The sequence below is a fragment of the Cherax quadricarinatus genome, chromosome 96, assembly GCF_038502225.1.
Source record: "Cherax quadricarinatus isolate ZL_2023a chromosome 96, ASM3850222v1, whole genome shotgun sequence".
Lineage (NCBI taxonomy): Eukaryota > Metazoa > Arthropoda > Malacostraca > Decapoda > Parastacidae > Cherax > Cherax quadricarinatus.
The window spans coordinates 2279097-2289711 of NC_091387.1; positions in this window are offsets into that span (position 1 = coordinate 2279097).

Sequence of the window (10615 nt, forward strand, 5' to 3'; positions counted from 1 at the left end):
TTCCAGTGACAACTTGTTTCATTGAGCTCTTCATTATATCAAGGGAACTGTCATAGGACACTCTTGATTTGTTGGTGAGAAGATTGGATGGTCAAGGGACCCCATTCTACTTACTGTTTGCTCAGAGCCGGCATAGAACCCTTCGTTTTCGTTAATACATATTGTTTAATTGAAGCAGGGATCGAGCCCTCTGGTTTATTTACAGTTTGAGCGGAGCAGGAATTGAACCCTCCGTTTTCTTTAATACCCGTTTCATTTCCCCTGATAGTTTAAGTTATTCTTGCAAGCATGGATGAATACCAGTTTTGGATGAATGCTGGAAGTAAGTTAGGAATAACAGGGAAAAATTTAGAATCTTTCATTAGTGCTAAGATCCAGGAAAGACTTGAAAGAGAGAGAATTGAGAGAGAAGAAAGACAGTTAGAAAGGGAAAGAGAAGAGAAAAAGGAGAGAGAGAGAATTGAAAGAGAAGACAAAAAGGAGCGTGATAGACTTGATCGTGAGGACAGAGCTAAGATACGTGAGGAACAGGTTAAATTAAGGGAACTTGAGGAAAGAGCAAAGGACAGAGAATATGAGTTAAGAGAGAGAGAAAAGGATCGCGAGCTCGAACAAGCTCGCCTTGAATTAGAGAATAAAAAGTTAACTTTCTCACAACAGCAATTAGATGAAGGAGTAATGGAACAACGTGCAGCTAGTGCACATATTCCAACACCTAATTTACCTCCCTTCACAGAGGGGGAAGACATAACTTCATACATTATCAGGTTTGAAAATACCGCTACCCTCTGTGAATGGCCTGCTGACACCTGGGCTACCAGGTTAGGAATGTTATTTTCTGGTACAGCCTTGAATATCTATGCAACTTTGTCACAGGATATCATATGTAATTATAACCTACTAAAGAAGGCAATCCTTAAAGCATATCAAAAAACCACTAATTCTTACAGGAAAGATTTCAGGTATGCCACCTTACAGCCTGGCCAGAACTTTCAACAGTTACAGGTAACACTCTTTCGTTTGTTCGACTTTTGGATAGAGAGTTCAGGAATTGATCACGGTTATGAATCTCTTCGAGACTTCATGGTTGCTGACCAGTTCCTGACAGCTCTTCCTCACCAGATACGAACATTCATTAGAGAACGTAACCTGATTAAAGCTGAGGAAGTTGCTGAGGCTGCTGACCTGTATGCTGAGGCTCACAATTCCTATAAAGACCTAAAGGGATCGAACCCTAAGGGCAAGGGTTCATCAGACCTTAAGAAATCAAAGCCTCTAGTGGAAAGTAAAATGACTCCTTTTATTCCTGTTTGTCATTTGTGTGGTGTTAAGGGACATAAACGTCCAGATTGTCCTTCTAAGAAGGTCCAAAAAGTTGGAAGATGTTTTAAAGACTGTAATGACCAAGCACCCTTCTGTTCAGGAACAGTTAATGGACTTAATGTATCTACCATTTTACGAGACACTGGATGCACATGTATAGTCATTTCTGATAAGCTGTTTCCTAACCTTAAAGACACTCATTCCTCTGCTATACTTTCAGACTACTTGGGCCGTACAGACACTTTTCCTACCATCCGTTGTTACATTAGGTCTAAATGGTTCACAGGTTGGTCTGAAGCCGTGCTAGCTCCCATCACTTCTTGCTCCGTACTAATAGGTAATGTAAAAGGTGCCATTCTTCCTTCTGAGGTTGACCTCTCATCACCAAAGATGGACATAGGTGTTTCAGATCCTCTTCCTGTAGAGTCAGAGAAGCCCCTCGAAAGTTCAGATGAGACAATGTCTCGCGAGATTCATGTGGGATTAAAAACCAGTGATGCTACTCTCGAAAGCGAGGAAGTAGGATCACCGGTTCACTTGTTAGATGAAAGTGAAGATATCACCTCCGATACCATAAATGTCTTGACTAGGGCTCAGACCAAAGCCCAGGCTTCTCATACTGTCCATCCTTTGATTTTCCCTGACTTTAAGCCTTTAGATATATCTAAGGACTCCTTTATCAATTTACAACGTAATTGCCCTTCTCTTCAGAATTGCCATAATGCCGCTAAACAAAATCAAGTTATCCAAAGGAAAAACTTTTCATATAAATTTGAATATATAAAAGGTATCTTGTACAAGTCAGTATTCAAATTAAATTCAGATGAGATAGACTATTCCATCTTAGTTGTTCCAAGTCAATGCAGAGAGACTGTTCTTAAAATGGCTCATGACCTGCCAGTGGCCGGACATTTCTCGCATCGTAAAACCCTAAATAAAATTAGGGAAACCTATTTTTGGCCTAAAATGTCCTCAGATGTCACTACCTATTGTAGATCGTGTAAAGTTTGCCAACTGTCATCCTCCCGAGGTACCAGGCGAGTACCTATGGTCAAAATGCCAATCTTTACGGTACCGTTTGAAAGAGTAGCTATTGACATCGTTGGTCCTTTATCTCCACTTTCATCTGGGGGACATAGATATATATTAACATTAGTTGATTATGCTTCGAGTTTCCCTGAAGCCGTTCCCTTAAAGACCATAACTACTACAGAGGTGGCTGAAGCCCTTTTGTCCATCTTCTCCAGAGTGGGCATCCCTAGAGAAATTTTGTCTGACCGTGGGACACAATTCACATCTGACTTAATGCAACATCTATACCAACTTCTGGGAGTGAAGCCTCTCTTCACCACACCCTATCATCCCAGCTGTAATGGGAGGATTGAGCGCCAGCATTCGATTCTAAAGTCCATTTTAAGGAAACTTTGCTCCCTTAAACCTAAGGAGTGGCATCGTTACCTATCCTGTGCTTTGTTTGCCATGAGGGAAGTTCCCAGTGACTCTTTGGGGTTTTCACCTTTTGAACTTCTCTATGGTAGACAGGCCAGAGGCCCATTGTCCATCCTTCATGACTTATGGACTAATGAGGAGGTAAATGCTGAGGTTCAGTCTTCTTACCAGTTTCTCCTTGACCTTAGATCCAAACTTGAGGAGACCTCTGACATAGTTTCGACAAACCTAAGCTTGTCAATGGACCACTACAAAACCTATTTTGACTCCAAAAGTCAGAGGAGAAGTTTTAAAGTAGGAGATGAAGTTCTTGTACTTTTGCCGATCAAGTCAAATAAATTATTAGTAGCATGGAAAGGTCCATATAAAGTATTAAAAATTTGTGGGAAAGTTGACTACCTCATAGAAGTCAAGGGGAAACCCAAGCTTTATCATATCAACATCCTTAAGAAATATTACCGAAGAAATTCGGTTAACTGCCTTAACAACTTTGACTTAGTTTTTCCACACGAACTTGATAAGACAACTGAAGAATGTAAAGTGTGCGTAATTGACACCTCTAACTTAGACTATGATGAAGAACTACATGACTTGGCGACTCTTGACCACTCGGATGCAACCAACATTAATATTAATGAATCTTTGGATGACCATAAGAGACATGAACTACTTCAATGTGTAACTTTTCAGACGTCTTTACTGATATTCCAGGTGTTACCTCCACGGTAGTCCATAAGATTGACTTAGTGACGGACAATCCTATCAAACGGAAATTATACCCAGTTCCAGTTCACCTTAGGGATGCATTTGACCGAGAGGTAGAAAAATTATTAAAACTAAAGATCATTGAACCTTCAGTATCTTCATATTGTTCACCAGTAGTCATGGTTAAGGAGGATAATTCATATAGACTTGCTATTGACTTCAGAGGCCTTAATGCTATAACTCGGTGGGATGCTGAGCCTATGCCCTTAATAGATAGCGATCTACACAAATTTTATGACGCTTCTTTCTTTTCAGAGATTGATATTGCGCAGGCATATCATCAAGTAATGTTAGATCCTTCTTCTAAGCAGTACACCGCTTTTCCTACACACCAAGGACTGATGCAATATAGAACTATGCCCTTCGGTTTGGTAACTGCCTGTGCTACCTACGTGAGACTGATGAGAAAGGTCTTGGGTAATATGCCAAATGTTTCAGTTTATTTTGATAACATTTACGTAATGACATCTACGTGGGGCGAACATATCCAAACATTAACATCAGTTTTGCATAGGTTACGCTCACATGGCCTCACTGCCAAGCCGAAGAAATGCTTCCTTGGGTATAACAAGATTAGATATCTTGGACTGATACTTTCTAATAACTCTCTGCAGCCTCTCCCCAGTAAGATCAAAGCTTTATTAGAATTTAAATTCCCCAAAACCAAGAAACTCATGCGTAGCTTTCTTGGTTCTGTAAATTTTTATGCACGGTTTATCCCGAATCTTGCTGATCTTACAGGCATCTTATCGGACTTCCTTAAAAAGTCTGTGAAGGAACCTCTTGAACTTTCCGACGTAGCTCGGGAAAAGTTTAATGAGATTAAAAGTATCTTTTCGAAAGACCCTATACTTAAGATTCCAGATATTAATAAAACATTTTGTTTGAGAACTGATGCCTCCAATACTGGCTTAGGTGCAGTGCTACTACAATACCATGATGGTACTCCCTTCCCTGTATGCTTCCTAAGCCGGAAACTCCTTCCCGCAGAAACAAGATACTCCACAATAGAAAAGTAATGTTTAGCCCTTGTGTGGGGTATCTCCAAACTTAAATTTTATTTGCTGGGAAAAGAATTCATTTTAGAAACGGACCACAAACCTTTGATATACCTAGAAACTTTTAAGGGAACCAACAGTCGCCTCTTGAGGTGGACATTGGCACTCCAGGCTTTTAAGTTCCATATTGTGTATATCAATGGTTCATCCAATTATTTCTTTGACTGGTTAAGTCGTGACAGTCAGTAGAAGATTTGTTGCCTTACACGACTTCCACATGTTAGAACTTTTTCCTCGCCTATTCTTCTTATACTCCTTGACTATAAGTCTTGGCATGGGGGAGTGTGAGGGAAAAGTTCAATAGATAGGTGTAGAGGGAATATATATAGTATCAGTAGTTTCACTGCCGGCTTCTAGTTAAGGTAGGGTAAGTCACGCTCCCGTTTTTCCCACCTTTTCTCCCCCTCCCTGAAATTGATAGTTTGTCTGCCGGCTACTTGTTAAGGTAGGGTCAGTCTAGCTCCCGCTCTCCCTTCCCCTCCCTCTTCTCCCCCCCCCCGAAAGGTGACGTGTGGGGTTCTGGTTAAACAGTAAATCACTAGACTCACAGCTCCCAACTCTACTCTTGGATGTCAGAGAGGGTCACCTGGCAATCAACGAGTAGAACGGATGGAGTAGGACTAACGTCCAGAGACTTCAACATTTTGTATTGAACTACCTGTGCACCTGTATGAAAGTGCAGGACGTAACTCCACAGCATTGCAGCGGTAAAGAAGCTGCTTTCCTGTCATCGGGATACTACTCGAGGCGTTAATCTGTGAAGAAGTAGCCAGTGGATGGTCACCAACACCTGCGACCCCCCCCCCCTTATCAGCAACGGCTACGGTTTCAACAACAGTGTCACCAACACCAGACACCATTGTAGATATTAGTGTTGAGTTCAAATGTTATTTTATTCATTTCATTTTTCATTTTTCTTTCAAATAGGATATACCTTTCATGTTTTGTTGTTTTATGTTTGATTTAATAAATAGTGTTTATCTTTGTGAATTATTATTTCTTTTTCTATTCATTAATTTTCCTGAGGAGGAGCCAGCCTGAGTAATGCTGTCTGAAGTTGTTACAGGGCTGAGTAAGCCTTCACATTAATGACTCTCTGATCGCAGGTTCTATTTCCACCCGTGGTATGGTTTGTTTGCAATCGTGTAATTACGTTTTCGTGAGTAATGTTGACGGCTTTGAAGGGACTTGAGCTAGAGTTCGTCACAGCCACGCTAGCTGGAGATTCGTCTGTACAAACTTGCATTTGTGGTCACAGTGGTGGCCTATGCTAACCTTCCTATGGTGTAGAAATATACCTAGTTGGACGAATCTTATTGTGGCTAGCTGGTCTAGTGGCTAACGCGACGGTCTGGAGTTTTGAGACTCTCTGATCGCGGGTTCTATCCCCTCCCGTGGTATGGTTTCTTATTAAGCCTTCCTTGTTGTTGTTAAGGACGGCTGAAGCTCAAGCCTTGTAGAGCTGGCATGTTATTGTTAAGGGTTGCTGAACATCACATTTTATTGAGTTTGCTTTGTTGAGGTTGTTAAGGGTGGCTGAAGCTCTAACCTTATGGAAATATAAAACATTTAAGCAGTATAATATGATCCTTTATTACCAACGTTTCGCCCACACAGTGGACTTAATAAAGTCACAAACACATCTACCTGGGTGAAACATACGTGAGTATTTATAGGAAGGAATCAGGTTGAGAATGATGTATGTGACAATCTTCCGAGAGAAGGCTGATAGATTGTAGATGAATGGTTCAGGGAACCGACACGTTGATAAATTAGACACATGTGCAACTCTTGGGTATCTTTATTGAGGAAACGTTTAGACACACAGGTAAACAGTGACTTCATCAGTCCATCAACATTGATGGACTGACCACATCAACTCAAGGTTGAGGGACTGATTACCTCATTCTCCTCCTGTTCTTCAAGATTCTCCTTTGTATGGACTGATGAAGCCACTGTGTGGCAAACATTTCCTCAATAAAGATACCCAAGAGTTGCACATGTGTCTAATTTATCAAGATTGATAGAGTCTACAACCTTGGGTAGCTTTAAAAAGAGATTGGATAAGTATGTAAGTAGACCTTCTGCAGTGCTCCTCCATTCTTATGTTCTTATGTGGAGTAGCGATGAAGTTCCTCAAGCCTTATAGAACCTGGCTTATTGTTAATATAACTGTTAAGTTAAGATAAGATTTCGTTCGGATTTTTAACCCCGGAGGATTAGCCACCCAGGATAACCCATCGAGGGCTGTGTCTTATTTCCATTGTCGTCCTCAATCTTGTCCCCCAGGATGCCACCCATACCAGTCCACTAACACCCAAGTACCTACTTGCTGCTAAGTGAACAGGACAACAGATGTACGGAAATGCGTCGAAATGTTTCTACCCCGGCGGGAATCAAACCCGGACACGGGTGGCAGAGTGGGTGGCAGAGTGGGTGGCAGAGTGGGTGGCAGAGTGGGTGGCAGAGTGGCAGAGTGGGTGGCAGAGTGGGTGACAGAGTGGGTGGCAGGGTGGGTGGCAGAGTGGGTGGCAGAGTGGGTGGCAGAGTGGGTGGCAGAGTGAGTGGCAGAGTGGGTGGCAGTGGGTGACAGAGTGGGTGGCAGGGTGGATGGCAGAGTGGGTGGCAGAGTGGGTGGCAGAGTGGGTGGCAGAGTGGGTGGCAGAGTGGGTGACAGAGTAGGTGACAGGGTGGGTGGCAGGGTGGGTGGCAGGGTGGGTGACAGAGTGGGTGGCAGAGTGGGTGGCAGGGTGGGTGACAGGGTGAGTGGCAGAGTGGGTGGCAGAGTAGGTGGCAGAGTGGGTGGCAGAGTGGGTGGCAGGGTGGGTGTCAGGGTGGGTGTCAGGGTGGATTTCAGGGTGGGTGGCAAAGTGGGTGACAGAGTGGGTGGCAGGGTGGGTGGCAGTGTGGGTGGCAGGGTGAGTGGCAGGGTGGGTGGCAGGGTGGGTGGCAGAGTGGGTGGCAGGGTGGGTGGCAGAGTGGGTGGCAGGGTGGTTGGCAGGGTGGGTGGCAGTGTGGGTAGCAGGGTGGTTGGCAGGGTGGGTGGCAGGGTGTGTGGCAGGGTGTGTGGCAGGGTGGGTGGCAGTGTGGGTGGCAGGGTGGGTGGCAGGGTGTGTGGCAGGGTGAGTGGCAGGGTGGGTGACAGGGTGGGTGGCAGGGTGAGTGGCAGGGTGGATGGCAGGGTGGGTGGCAGGGTGTGTGGCAGGGTGTGTGGCAGGGTTGGTGGTAGTGTGGGTGGCAGGGTGGGTGACAGGGTGAATGGCAACGTAGGTGGCAGGATGGGTGGCAGGGTGGGTGTCAGTGTAGGTGGCAGTGTAGGTGGCAGGATGGGTGGCAGGATAGGTGTCAGGGTAGGTGGCAGTGTAGGTGGCAGTGTAGGTGGCAGGATGAGTGGCAGGATAGGTGTCAGGGTAGGTGGCAGTGTAGGTGGCAGTGTGGGTGGCAGGGTGGGTGGCAGGGTGGGTGGCAGAGTGGGTGGCAGGGTGGGTGGCCGGCAGCAGGCCAGACGGCGCCTCAGCTCAAGCAGACAATGTGAGGAAAGTTCCAGCTCTGCTTTCAAGAGTGCCTTGATGCTGGCGTTGGTGCCTTGATGCTGGTGTTGGTGCCTTGATGCTGGCGTCGGTGCCTTGATGCTGGCGATAGTGCCTTAATGCTGGTGCCTTGATGCTGGCGATAGTGCCTTGATGCTGGCGTTGGTGCCTTGATGCTGGTGTTGGTGCCTTGATGCTGGTTTTGGTGCCTTGATGATGGCGATAGTCCCTTGATGCTGGCGATAGTGCCTTGATGCTGGCGTTGGTGCCTTGATGCTGGTGTTGGTGCCTTGATGATGGCGATAGTGCCTTGATGCTGGCGTTGGTGCCTTGATGCTGGCGATAGTGCCTTGATGCTGGTGTTGGTGCCTTATGCTGGTGTTGGTGCCTTGATGCTGACAATAGTGCCTTGATGCTGGTGTTGGTGCCTTGATGCTGGTGATAGTACCTTGATACTGAAGTTGGTGCCTTGATGCCGGTGTTGGTGCCTTGATGCTGGCGATAGTGCCTTGATGCTGGCGATAGTGCCTTGATGCTGGAGTTGGTGCCTTGATGCTGGTGGTGGTGCCTTGATGCTTGTGCTGGTGCCCTGATGCTGGCGATAGTGCCTTGATGCCGGTGTTGGTGCCTTGATGCTAGTGTTGGTGCCTTGATGCTGGTGTTGGTGCCTTGATGCTGTCGATAGTGCCTTGATGCTAGTGTTGGTGCCTTGATGCTGGCAATAGTGCCCTGATGCTGGTGTTGGTGCCTTGATGCTGGTGTTGGTGCCTTGATGCTGGCGTTGGTGCCTTGATGTTGGCTATAGTGCCCTGATGCTGGTGTTGGTGCCTTGATGCTGATGTTGGTGCCTTGATGCTGGCGATAGTGCCTTTATGCTTGTGTTGGTGCCTTGATGCTAGTGTTGGTGCCTTGATGCTTGTGTTGGTGCCTTGATGCTGGCGATATTGCCTTGGTGCTGGTGTCTTGATGCTGGTGTCTTGATGTTGGTACCTTGATACTGACGCCTTGATGGTCTCTTGATGTTGATACCTTGATAGTGACGCCTTGGTGTTTTGATGTTGGTACCTTGATACTGACGCCTTGGTGTCTTGATATTGGTAACTTGATGCTGATGCCTTGATGTTGGTACCTTGGTGTTGGTACCTTGATGCTGATGCCTCGATGGTGTCTTGATGTTGGTACCTTGATACTGATTCCTTTATGGTGCCTTGATGATGGTACCTTGATATTGGTGCTTTGATGCTAATGCCTTGATGGTGTCTTGATTTTGGCACCATGATGCTGATGCCTTGGTGGTGCCTTGATGGTACATTGATGCTGATGTCTTGATGGTGTCTTAATTTTGGTACCTTGATACTGACGCCTTGATGGTGTCTTGATGTTGGTATCTTGATACCGACGCCTTTATGGTGTGTTGATGTTGGTTCCTTGATACTGACGCCTTGATGGTGCCTTGATGCTGGTACCTTGATGTTGGTGCCTTGATTGTGGTACCTTGATGCTGACGCCTTATGGTGTCTTTATGTTGGTGCCTTGACGCTGGTACCTTGATATTGGTGCTTTGACGTTGGTGCCTGGATGCTAGTGCCTTGATGCTGGTGCCTTGTTGCTGGTGCATTGATATTAGTGTCTTGATGTTGGTGCCTTGATGCTGGTACCTTGAGGGACTGACTACCTCGGTGAAACACTTTATCAGACTTACGTTTCACTCTATATAGAGCTCCCCAAAGCCAAGTTTCGCTCTGTGTAAAAACCACATTTTTTTCTGTGTCTGCCTGCGCCATTATTCCCTAGAAAAAGTAAAATAAACAGATATTTTGAATATCTTGTCAGACGTGAGGGAAAATTTTGAGTTCTGGTCAATAATTTAATCTTGAACGAATCTATTTTCAGATATATTGACCTGATTTCTTTTATTAGTGTTTTGTGTGTGTCAGGATATTTTTGTGGCTGTTTTTGTGGCTGTTTTTGTGGTGTTTGTTATTGTTTTAGGTATAATTATGGAAGTGAATCAACAGATTGATTCGGGTATAACAGTCTGGTGTACCTTTGATCCGAGGGAAAGATTACAAGGGATGAAGAGGTTAATAACATCGTCAAGAGGAGCCTCACAACAGTCGGATGCCCAGCAATAAGGGAGCCACCCCAATTATGTAGATGATGGTAGCCAAAAGATGGTATCACCATTCAAGCCTGGACAGCAAGCAGGTGGTGTGGGATTACACATGTGTATCCACATTGGCTGATACCTATCTCCGATACACCAGGGAGGAAGGAGGGGCAGCCACCAGCTTCAGGGAACTCCAAAAGTCTAAAAAATAATGGTGAACTTGCCCATCATTATATGTTTGTTCCCATAGGCTCAGAGACCGTTGGCCCATGGGGGAAGAACACATCTTAAGTTCCTGAAGGAGCTAGGCAAAAGACTCATCAGGGTAACTAGGAATCCCAAGGCGGCTAGTTTTCTGTTCCAGCAACTCAGTGCTGTGG